Source organism: Piliocolobus tephrosceles, chromosome 12, assembly GCF_002776525.5.
Source record: "Piliocolobus tephrosceles isolate RC106 chromosome 12, ASM277652v3, whole genome shotgun sequence".
In the NCBI taxonomy this organism is placed as follows: Eukaryota; Metazoa; Chordata; class Mammalia; order Primates; family Cercopithecidae; genus Piliocolobus; species Piliocolobus tephrosceles.
In genome coordinates, this window is record NC_045445.1 from 39,735,700 (window position 1) to 39,748,716 (window position 13,017).

General features: G+C 38.5%; 2 pseudogenes; both read right to left on the reverse strand.

Moving 5' to 3' along the window:
• Positions 1–3,319: 3,319 nt before the first annotated feature.
• Positions 3,320–3,907, reverse strand: LOC111536703 (annotated as a pseudogene).
• A 634-nt stretch (positions 3,908–4,541) lies between these two features.
• LOC111536688 lies at positions 4,542–5,367 on the reverse strand (annotated as a pseudogene).
• Positions 5,368–13,017: the final 7,650 nt, after the last annotated feature.

The following is a 13,017-nucleotide window of genomic DNA, read 5'->3' on the forward strand; positions in this document are numbered from 1 at the left end:
CACTATTTATTTCTTTATTTATTTGTTTAGATGGAATCTGGTCCTGTCACACAGGCTGAAGTGCAGTGGTGCAACCATAGCTCACTGTAGCCTCAATCTCCTGGACTCAATGATCTTCCCTTCTCAGTCTCCCGAGAAGCTAGGACTACAGGCACAAGCCACCGTGCCTGGCTAATTTTTATTTTTTTGTACAGATGCTATCTCCCTATATTGCCCAGGCTGATTTTGAACTCCTGAACTCAAGCAGTCCTCCAACCTTGGCCTCCCAATGTGTTGGAATTTCAGGCATGAGCCACCACACCAGGCCTTCTTCTTCTACTTATAGAATATTGTTGTTACTGATGAGAATTTGTCTTAAGTCTCCAGATTTCTGATTTCTTTTTCTCTTCTATGATAAGGGAGACTAGATAAATAAACTTAAGAATTTTCTGCTGGTTAAAAGTCAATAAAATATTGGAGGAAGGCTACTATAATTGGAATTGTAAATATTGGAATTGTAATTACAGGCTTCAAAGTCCAAGTCTTTGTAATTACCTTATAGGAGCTTGAAAGTATTTTTCAGATATTTAAGGGTTATGTTCTGGCTGGTTGAGTTCATCCAGAGACAAACCTTCAAATAGTCTCCTCAACAGCTCACAATGCTACCTGTATTTGATTATTAATGTTCTAACTGTTGTAATTCATTATTTTATGCAATAAATATTTATTATGCTCCTCCAGTGGGCTGGCTCTTCTCTAGGTATGAGACACAGTCCTGGCTTTTCAGGAGCTCAAAGCCAAGCAAGAAAGTACATGAGGATGTAACCAACTAGAATACACTGCCAAAAGTGAAGAAATCATGCATAATCAAAGTCATATGACATCCCAGAGATAGGATGATCTTTAGGTTGTGGTTGTCAAGGAAGCCATCACAGAAGTGACATTAGAACTAGATCTTGAGAAGGGGACAGTTTGTCAAGTTTAACAAAAATTAGACAGGGGGAAAGGCACCTTAGGCAGAAATATAAATATAAATCATTTTTCAATTAAGGAATCTGAGACATTTATACGACAAAAATGTAGCATCAATGTAGACTACTAAAGTAGCAATTGATCTGTAGTCAGTTTTAATCTGTTTTATCCCTTATTTTCAGATATAAAGGACTGCCAGAAAGAGACACACAAATGGTATTTTTAAAGTTGGTTTGGAAATTCTAGTAGAACACAGTTTATACCTAGGGTAGAATACTGTCCTTCTCTAATTGAATAATTTTTTTTTCAAATAGGCCTAACACATTTTGGAATGAGAAAGAATATTAGTTCAGGCTTCCAAATAGCAACACAGATTCTGAAAATCTTTTAGGTAACATGTATCAATTCAGACAATCAATGCAGTGACTTTTGCCAAAGACAGTTTAGTCTCTGTATTAGTCACGGTTATCTAGAGGAACAGAAAGAATGGAGTATGTATATATATGTGAGTTTATTAAGTATTAACTCACATGATCACGAGGTCCCAAAATAGGACGTCTGCAGGCTGAGGAGCAAGGAGAGCCAATCCGAGTTCCAAAACTGAAGAGCTTGGAGTCCAATGTTGGAGGATAGGAAGCATTCAGCATGGGAGAAAGATGTAGGCTGGGAGGCTAGGCCGGTCTCTCTTTTCACATTTTTCTGCCTGCTAATATTCTAGCTATGCTGGCAGCTGATTAGATTGTGCCCACCAGATAAAGGGTGGGCTGCCTTCCCTAGCCCACTGACTCAAATGTTAATCTCCTTTGGCAACACCCTCACAGACACACCCAGGATCAATACTTTGTATCCTTCAATCCAATCAAGTTGACTCTCAGTATTAACCATCACAGTCTCACACCCAAAAGGTTATTTTTTCCTACTAAGCCAAAGGCGTTAACAAATTTTAGTTTGGAGAAAAGTGAAAGCAATAAAACTAAGATGTATTTAATAACTTTGCTTCTTTGACAATTCCAACAATTGTTTTATAGCTACCTTATATGCTTATTTCATATTCTGTGTCACTATATAAGTGTTGTGAATATGCTGGGCCTATATATCTTGAAATAGGATAGATAATTTTAAAGGTTTTATTGATAATTGGTTCTAAAATATTTGATCACCTTGTAAAACTATATGTCTATAGTGCTATAAATGAATACAGATATATGTCATGATATATCTACAAATATATTTATAATTATATTATTTTACCCATATGTCATGCCTATATATATAACTGAATTTCAAAGTGATGTAATGTATTCTATAAGGCAACAACTCACGTACACTCTGAATTTGATCTCCGGAATAAGTACCAAAGCATTTTCTTTAGAAAATAATGGAAAGTATAAAACACATACAAAAATACAAAGGTTATTAAGAATGATATTCTAGTTAACATATAAGAACATCTAGATGACCTTGGTTTGGCAGTGGCTTTTATATACAGCACCAAAAGCATGACACAAGTGAAACAATTGGAAATTTTGACGCTATTAAAATTAAAAACTTATTCTCTGCTATAGACTCTATCAAGGAAATGAAAATACAAGTGACAGCCTGGTTGAAAATATTGACAGAACACAAATCTGATAAAGGACTGTAATCCAAAATATATAAAGACCTCTTAAAACACAACTATAAGAAAGCAGACCAGGCATGGTGGCTCACACCTGTAATCCCAGCACTTTGGGAGGCTGAGGTGGAAGGATCACTTGAGGCCAGGAGTTCAGAACCTGTCACTACCCAAAAAATGCAACAAATTAGCTTAGCATGGTGGCATGCACCTGTAGTCCCAGCTATTTTGGGGGTTGAGGTGCGAAGATCCCTTGAGGCCCAGAGGTCAAGGCTGCAGTGAGCTGAGTTATTGACACTGCACTCCAGCCTGGGTGACAAAGTGAGACTGTGTCTCCAAAAAAAAAAAAAAAAAAAAAAGACAGCAAACAACTCAAAACTTGGATGAGGAGGCCTGTGCATGAAGGTCTGGCAGCTCTTCTCAAACTCCTTGGTTAAAGGAAAGCAACAACAACAATTTATCATCAATATGCTACTCATAAGTAAGTGTGGGATAAAAGAAACTTGGAATTTATGTATCTCCTCTCATTTTACAAGTACGATTCCTTTGGGTAAAGAATCATCAACCAAATATCCAAAAGTATAAACAAATATCAGAAAGTAAAAAGTATTAACAAAAGTTCAACACGATGGCTTCAGGAGGGCTGCAGTGGCGAGGGAGGCAGCCGCAGCAGCAGTAGTGGCAAAGTTGGCCATGGTGGTGGTAGCAGCAGCAGCAAGCAGTGGTGACAGCATGGGCTCCAGGCCAGGACCATTAGTAGAAGCAGACCATGTGCAGGAAGGCCTGGCCGTTCTTCTCCTCCAACTTCTGCAGCAGCAGATCAATCTCATTCTCCGTATCCTCTGAGCGCTGCATACACTGGCAGAGCTCGCAGATGAGAAATGTCCCTGTAATGGCATCTTCCTGGTTGTCCTGGGTGTCCATGTTCACCACATGCACTGGCTGGCAGGTCTCCTGTTCTCTGGAATTCAGATCTTCCACCACTGGTCATCAATTTTCTCTTCACAAGTGATGATCAGATCAAACACATCTTTGCAATCCTGGAACCTTTCTGGCCGGAGCTTGATTCTCTTATTTCTGTCTAACATATACAGAATGCCATTCTGTGTATAGAATTCTTTGTCTTTCGTGATAAGATCAATGTACATTTCATCATATGTGGTTTCGAAATCATAAATATTTGGCTTGTTAGGTGCTGCATGGTCCTGGAAACTTCACATGAGGTACTGTTCCAAAGGACTGGACACTGAATCCTCGTTTGCTGAGGATACTGTGTGCCTCCATGCTCCGGTTCTGGTTACTTGAGCACACCACCGCCACCCGCAGCGGTAACAATGACATGGCTGCGACTGCACCACCCACGATGCTCTCACGCTTCTACCGACCACAGCACCTTAGTGTCAGTAGAATGGCAACCAGAAATGGTGACCGTGTCTCAGGGGATATAGTACGTGGCGTCTGCGCTTGCCAGTCTCCTCGCAAGCCCCGAGTGCAGAGTCACAGGTACGCTGGCATCCAGGCTCAGGCAACGCATTCTGTGACAGTTGGCGGCTGGCGCCTGCGCAGCCACACCCGCGCTCCACAAGGTGCAGCCCAGCCACATTTAAAATATATGTACGTTTTCGGCCAGGCTCTGTGACTTATGCCTGTAATCCCAGCACTTTGGGAGGCTGAGGCGGGTGGATCACCTGAGGCCGGAAGTTCGAGACCAGCCTGACCAACATGGAGACACCCCGTCTCTACTAAAATTACAAAATTAGCCAGGCATGGTGGCGCATGCCTGTAATCCCAGCTACTCGGGAGGTTGAGGCAGAAGAATCACTTGAACCCAGGAGGTGGAGGTTGCGGTGAGCCAAAATCGTGCCATTGCACTGCAGCCTGGGCAACCAGAGCAAAACTCCATCTTCAAAAAGCAAACAAGCAAACAAAATATATACATATATATGGTTTTTTTTTTCTCTGTATAGTGGAAACCTTATTGTTGTAAGTTCAATTGAAGGCTTTTTAAAAAGCCTTTTAAGGAATTCTATAACCATCACCAAAAAGTCAGTCTGTCCACCTGCATGATCTCCCAGAGCACTTCTGCCCCGTGTGAGTATGGGGTGGGGAGACAAAAGCAGCATGTGTGGGGCAGTTGTCTGACAAGCTGCTGTCCAAGCTGGTTAATCTCCTGTCGGTCAGTTCTTCCCGTAAATCAAAATCTTGATTTACGGAAGTCATGAGCTCTTATAGGAGCCTCATGACCTTACAATTGGCATCCCAGTGGTCCACGTTAGTAGAAGCAATGGCCCACTGTAAGATAGGGATGACTACTTGGCTTCTCAGCAAGGTGACAGGGCTACGCTGAATAAACCTGGTGGATAGCCTGAACAGGTCGTCTACAGTGTCAGAGTGATTCTGGAGACCATTCTGCTGTTCTAGGAGCTGAAAGGTGGGAATGCACAGTGCCTGTACATGTCTAGTGGTCCCTGCCCACAGCCATCTTCCATGCCATACTCATCTACAAGGATAATGCCAAGGTATAGGAAACAAGAATGCTGATGTACATGGCACACATTCACACAAATGGTGAATCATTCTAGTGGTTACAGCAGCACGGCAGATCCTTTGCCTACACAGCGAACTGCAAAGCGCAGGCACCTGCAACAGTGCTTTGCAATCTGATTATGAGCCGAGTGCTTATTTAGAGAGTCGCATAAAATTGGCCATATTTCCTGTATGACTTTTTGGCACCGATGAGTCTGTCTGTTTTCCACAGTGGAATTCATATGGCTAAATATCACTGCAAGGCGATCTAAGAACAGTGTCAATGGTTAGAGAATTCCTTAAAGGATTTGCCGAAGGAGACAACCATGGGAGCCGTCACCGTGACACACAAACAACTTCCAGACTTCCACAGGCAAGTCACTAGTGCTGAGGAATGTAACCAAGTTTGCTGGGCCTTATGAGAACTCACCAGGTTCTTTCGATAGTTCACGCTTCTGCACTGTGCCTGTCACCCAGGAATGTCTTTTTAAATTAGAAGACTGGAAGGAAACAAAAACCACAGTGTGTTCCACAGTCAGAAACCTCTGTCGTGGCAGAGGGGCCTTCACTGCCACCAGGCTGTCCTGCCAGACAGAAAGAGACTCCAGGCTTCTGAAGGCCACCCTGGGGAGCTCCTGTTTGGGGGTGTGAGGGAAAATCAGGGAGGTTTAAAAAAAGATGGCTGTGGCCTGCCTGACGTGGTGGGAGGGGAGGTGGTTTCCTGGCAAACTGATTTCTAAAAGGAAAGATAATTTCAAGAAAATAAAAAAGGAAAACTAAGTGCAAAAAAAGACTTGTAAAATCGAATTCCAAATTAATGCCAACACTCTCTCTTCTGCTTTTGAAAACTCCAATCGTTAGAACTTTTCCTTCAAATTACCATCTATCAAACTACGTATCTAGCAAACTACGTGTTTGCTCATGGCTCTCTTCATTTTCAAAGTTAGATTGTTTGGAAATAAATCTCAGTTGCAGAGCTGTAACTTAGGCTGAGTTATCAAAAAGTTGCTTAAGTCTGTCATCCTAGCAGTTTGGGAGGCCAAGGCAGACTGATCGCCTGAGCCTAGGATTTCTAGACCAGCCTGGGCAACATGGTGAAACCCTGTCTCCTTTAAAAATACAAAAAATTAGCCAGGCTTGGGGTGTGGTGTCGGGCACCTATGGTCCCAGCTACTCGAAGGCTGAGGTGGGAGGATCACTTGAACTTGGGATGTCAAGGTTACAGTGAGCCTTGGTTGCACCAATGCACTCCAGCCTGGGCAACAGAATGATACATTGTGTCAAAACAAAAACAAACACAAAAACAAAACATGTTGCTTAAGGGCATTAAAGTACATTGGGCTAGAAATGTTTTTAAAAAATATGTATAATTACACAAAAGAATGAAATTGGACTCTTACCTTATGTCACATAAAAAATTAACTCAGAATGAATCAAAGACCTAAACATAGGAGCTGAAACTATAAAATTCTTGAAGAAAACATAGATGAAAAGCTTCATGACATTAGATTTGACAGTGATTTCTTGGACATGACGCCAAAAGCACAGGCAGCAGAAGAAAAAAAAAAATAGAGAAATTGAATTATATCAAATTAAAATATTTTGCATGAATGACACTATCAAAAGAGCAAAAAGTCAACTGACACACTTCGGGAAAGTATTCACAAGTCATATATCTGACAAGAGGTTCATATCCGGAATAAATATTAAGAACTCCTCTATCTCAAAAACAGAAATGCTAACAACCAGATTTTAAAATGGGCAAAGGACCTGAATAGATACATTCTCCAAAGTGTATGTACAAATAGCCAATAAACACATGAAAAGATTTTCAGCATCACTAATCACTAAGCAAATGCAAATCAAAACCATAGTGAGATACCACTTTACACCCACTAGGATGGCATATATATATACACACACATATATATTATATATTTGCACATATATATAATATATATGTTTTTAAAAACAGAAAATAATAAGGATTGCAAGGATGTGGAGAAATTTAAACCCTTGTGCACTGCTCTTAGAAATGTAAAATGATGCAGCCACTATGGAAAATGGTATGACTATTCCTCAAAAAATTAAAAATAGAAATAGCATATGATCCAGCAATTCCACTTCTGGGTATATACCCGAAACAATTGAAAGCAAGGACTCAAGCAGATATTTGTACACGAATGTTCATAGCAGCATTATTCCCAATAGCCAAGAGGTAGAAGCAAACCACATGTCCATTAGTTAATGAATGTATAAACAAAGTGTGGTATTTACATACAATGGAGTATTATTCAGCTATATAAACAAAGGAAATTCTGATACATGTTACAACATGGATGAGCCTTGAAGACATTATGCTGAGTGAAATAAGACAATCGCAAAAGACAAGCATTGTATGAATCTACATATTTGAGGAACCTAAAGTAGTCAAATTCATAGAGACAGAAGTAGAACTGTGTTTGTGAGGAAAATGGAGTTATTTTTTAATGAGTTCAGAGTTTCAGTTTTGTAAGATGAAAAAATTCTGGAAATGGGTGGTAGTAGTGGCTGCACAATTATGTGAATGTACTTCATGTCACTGAACTGTACACTTAAAACTGGTTAAAATTATGAATTTTATCTATATTTTACCACAGTTTAAAATATAAACATTGATACACACACTGGAACTATGTCCAATCAATATTGGCCCACCAATTGTAACAAATGGACCATACCAGTACAAAATGTAAATAATAGGGAAAACTGACAAAAGAGTAAGGAGGTATAGGAACTATGTACTTTCTGCTTTTTTTTTCCTACTGTAAACTTAAAATTGCTTTAAAAATCACCTATTTAAAAACAAAATAAATATACATACTAAGTTTGTTGCCTCAAGAAACATGACCTTTCCCTCAATCAGGATTCTCTACTTGCACTAGCACAGTGGTGAGTTTGTCTCTGGCCCTAAGCCAGACTTCATGGCAGCCAGTAATGATGAAAAAGACAGACACACTGTGTCAAGGGCAGAAAGGCTAATGTTCTAGGGCTTCTTTCATTCCTTTTTTTCATCCTCTACTTTTTTTTTGGCATAGTACATTTTTCTGTAGAGTTATGGTTGAATTTGTTGCTGCCTGCCTCAGATGCCACCGTTGTTTGTTATGGCTCTGATATTTAATTAGGATCTGACCAATTCTGATAACAAAAGAATTAACTTGTACATTTTAGATTATTTTTCTGGAGTATACCCCCTCTCTGGCTTGTATAAACGGTAGTCTATTTATTTCTTTTAAGTATGTCTTTCTATTTCAGCCAACATTTATTGAGAAAGCACCTTGTATCAGATAATTTTCAAAGTTCTAAGAATACGATTAAAAACATTTTTTTTTTTTACCTCAGTTGATACTACAGTCTAGTAAAGGAGACAGACATTAAACAAACAAGCTTGCAAATAAAAATGTAAATATATTCAAGGAGGAAATGAAGTAGCTGCAAAGACTCGCTTTAGATTAGATGGTCAGAAGAAACCTATTTGTGGGAAGTAACTTTCAAGACGAAGCCAGTAAGATGACTGGGAGCTAGCCAGGTGAAGTGTGGGGAGAGAGTATTTAGGCAGAAAGAAGAGTAAGAGCAAATTTTCTGAGATGGGAATGTGCTACGTGAATTTGGGCAAAAAGAGCCAAAAGGCCAGTGTGACTGCAGTGTAGTGAGGGGAACACGGGCACAGGTGAGTTCTGAGAGGTGGACAACTGTCAAGTCATATAAGATCTTATATCTCTGGTAGGTGTTTTCATGTTTAGAGTAATAAAATTATAAGAGTGTCAGAAATTGTTCTAAGCACTTTACTTGCTTTTTAGGATTTTCTTTTAGTTTTTTTTTTTTTTTTTTAGTACAGATGGAGTCTCACTATGTTGCCCAGGATGATCCTGGACTCCTGGGCTCAAGGGATTATCCCACTTCAGCCTCTCAAAGTGCTGAGATTACAGGCGTGAGCCACCAAACCTGGCCTCTAAGTGCTTTACTTGTATCATCACATTCAATCCTCACAAAAACCCTGGAAGGTGGGTATTATTATCCTCATTTTCAAGAGAATAATAATAAGAATAATAATAAGAAGAAGAAAAGCGAGGAACACAGAGGTTAAGTGACTTGCCCCCGGTCACTAGTAAAATAGCACAGATAGATTTCAAACTCAAGTGGTCTGACCATTGAACCAAAATTCTTCATTCCTCATTAAATATGATGGGAAACAACAGAAGGGTTTTAGATGAGAGGCTTATATCTTGAGATTTACACATTTTAAAGACAATTCTGACGGAATTGGAAAGAACTGCTTGGAGGTGAGCAAAAGAGAAAGCGGGGAAAATAATTATGAGGCTGTTACCACAGTCCAAGAAAGAGATGACTATGGCTTGTTTCCTAGTGGAATGAGAAAAATAAGATGGATTAAAAATATGTCTTAAAAATACTTTATTCAGTATATAGGAAGAATGAATAGGATTTGGTAATGTACTAGGTGAGGACAGGGGAAAGAGTGCAATCAAGGTGATTTATCTGGTACATGGTCCTTTTGCAGATCATCATTCTTAAATTGCTTGTAGTTTTAATTGAACTAAACTAATCATTCCTTTTGTGGTAACTGAGGTTGGTGTTTTTTATTCTCCAATAATAAACCTTCTATTAGTTTGTTTTCCACAATTTCTACTGTATACAGCTTAATTTGGCAGATTTAATTTCTTATAAGATTTAATTTGTTATGCCAAGAAGATCAAACATAAAGAGAAAAGAATACTTTCTGTTTTCAGTCTATCAAAGCTGCTATAACAAAAATATCATAAACTGGGGGGCTTATAAACAACAAACATTTATTTCTCACCATTCTGGAGGCTAGGAAGTCCAAGATTATGGTGCTAGCAGATTTGGTTTCTGGTGAGGGCCTACTTCCTGTTTCATGGATGCCCATTTTTCACTGTAACTTCACAGGATAGAAGGATAAGGGAGCTCTCAGAGCTTTCTCAGGCTTCTTTTATAAGGGCACTAATCCCATTTATGAGAATGGAGCCCTAATCACCTCCCAAAGTTTCCTCCTCCTAATGCACTTAGTTTGGGGGCTAGGACTTTAACATATTAATTTGCGGGGGGGACACAAACATTCAGACCATAGTAATTCCTCATCCTCGAAAGTCATCCACAATCTTAAATCATGTTAATAGACCATGCTTAATACCTGAAGAACATCAGTTACCTTATCCTGACTTCTGAAGAGTTTTACATTGAATCCTTGGTAATTATTATGCATTATGGACTTTTCTATCAACTATCCTTCTGTTCAGTAACAATATCTAATGGAATATTATATTTTGTGGCAAAAAAAATCACCACATTTACCATGTAATTTTCAGAGCAAGTGTCAGTGATCAGTTGGGTGGGGTAGAGTAAGACTTGATTCTGTCTATCCTGATTTTAGAAATGTTAAAAGTCACCGTGTGTATTTGAAGATGTCACATATGCTCTGCATTCTCAAGTCTCTCTCTATAAAATCATGTGTTATCAGTGATTGTCAATTAATATACAAAAGTCCTCTGGCTTATTGTTTCTCAGAATCCTCGTATAAAACACTATTATGAGCAGTGATCATGGAATTAATCATCTTTTGGTAATACTTAAAGTACCAGGGATTTCTTTAGTTTCTCCCTTGATCCTTTGCTCGTTCAAAATCTGGCTCCTAGTATTATTCTATGCTCCCTAATTTTCCAAAAGTATGAATACATATATGTGTATACACACACACACACACACACACACACACACACACACACACACACAGAGGCATGAATGCTGAGAATGCTTTAGCTTATTTGAAAAATAATTATTGTTTCAAAAACCTTGAGTTTTATTTTTTCCAAAGATGAGAATCCATGATCCCTACAGTCAATATCCATCACTGGCTTTGGCTGGGGTTGGGTTATACACAATGTAAGACAGATGGAAGCTTCTCTACCAAACTGTCACTGTTTTCAGGAACTAAAATTCTCCCTGAATGTGTCCCTTATTTATATAATGTTATTAAAGACCAGTGGCACAAATGGAGAAGCAGAATGTGTAAAATTTTGCTGATTTATTCATTTTCCTATTAGATTCACATATGAGGAAGTTCCTACACGAGTTATTTTACTTAAAAGAAAATTATTATATTTTTACTTCACTAATCGGGCCTCCCCAATGTCTATCACATAAAAGTCAACCTTTCCAATGTGGTATTCAATGTACCTACGCAATCCAGGTCCCGAATTGCCTAGCATTACCTTCTGCTTTTGCTGTTCATGAGACTTATTTAATCTAGACAGGCTCCTAAGTCCTCCAGAAATTTTTTTTAAGTATTTTTGCTCATCAGACTGCCTAGTCTTATAAAGTTAATTGAAATATGTTCAATTGGCTGGACACAAAGCCTCATGAGTGTTATCCTAGCACTTCGGGAGGGTGAGGTAGGCAGATAGCTTGAGCTCAGGAGTTTCAGCCAGCCTGGGTAACGTGGAGAAACTCCGTTTCTACTAAAATACAAAAATTAGTCAGTTGTGGTGGTGTGCTCCTGTAGTCCGAGCTAGTTGGAAAGCTGAAGTCAGAGGATTACTTGAGCCTAGAGGGTCAAGGCTGCAGTGAACAGTGATGGCACTACTGTACTCCAGCCTGGTCTGCAGGGCAAGACACTGTCTCAAAAAAAAAAAAAAAAAAAGAAAAGAAAAGAAAAGAAATATATTCAATGATTTATTCATTCAATAACAGAAACTCACCTTTTATGTGTATGGTTATGGATGAGATACCAAGATAAGTCTTAAGATATTTTGAAATACAATTCTTGTTTATTTTTTCCAATATAGTAAAAACAGATTCAGAGATCTGAAATAAATATTGTGTATTGTTTTCTTCTTTGTTTTGATAATTTCCAATTATGTCTTTTAGCAGATATATACATATTTTAGGACAAAATAATGCCCTTGCCGTATTTGATCTCAATACACATGATTTTACATTTTTAAAAGTTTTGAAAAAAATGAACTCCCAATGTGAGGACTGTGGACTGATAAGAATTCTTTTGAGGGGACTAGACTGTGCGTTGCATGTATCCAACAGTCATTAAACTAGGAATCAGCTAAATGATCTCCAATCATCTATTTTATTTTGAGGAATATACTACAGTCTAAAAGAACAATGATTGCCAGATAGGTCAAGAATGGAAATCCTTGATCACCTCTATTAATTTCAAAAATATCTGAGTAATGTCTTAGCAAAAACATGGAATCTAGTTATCAGTGGTATCATCAACTATGGGTAATGAATACAAACACACATGTATAATTATTCCCTTGAAAATAGTCTTTTGCTTGTATGATAATTACCATTAAAGGCAATGACTTCATATAATATGGCTTGTTTTTATTCCTAATCATTTTCTTTTCAAATAATCATAGATTCATGTGAAATTGTAAAAAAGAATATAGAGACATCCCACATATCTTTATCCAGTTCCCTTCAATGGTAAGATCTTGAAAAACTATTGTGCAAAATCACAACCAATATATTGACATTGATACAATCCACCTGTCTTATTCAGCTTTCCTCAGTTTTTTTTTTCTTTTTTTTTATATACTTTAAGTCCTAGGGTACATGTGCACAACGTGCAGGTTTGTTACATATGTATATATGTGCCATGTTGGTGTGCTGCACCCATTAACTCATCATTTACATTAGGTATATCTCCTAATGCTATCCCTCCCCTTGCCCCCTCCCCACAATAGGCCCCGGTGTGTGATGTTCCCCTTCCTGTGTCCAAGTGATCTTATTGTTCAATTCCCACCTATGAGTGAGAACATGCAGTGTTTGGTTTTCTGTTCTTGCGATAGTTTGGTGAGAATGATGGTTTCCAGCTTCATCCATGTCCCTAC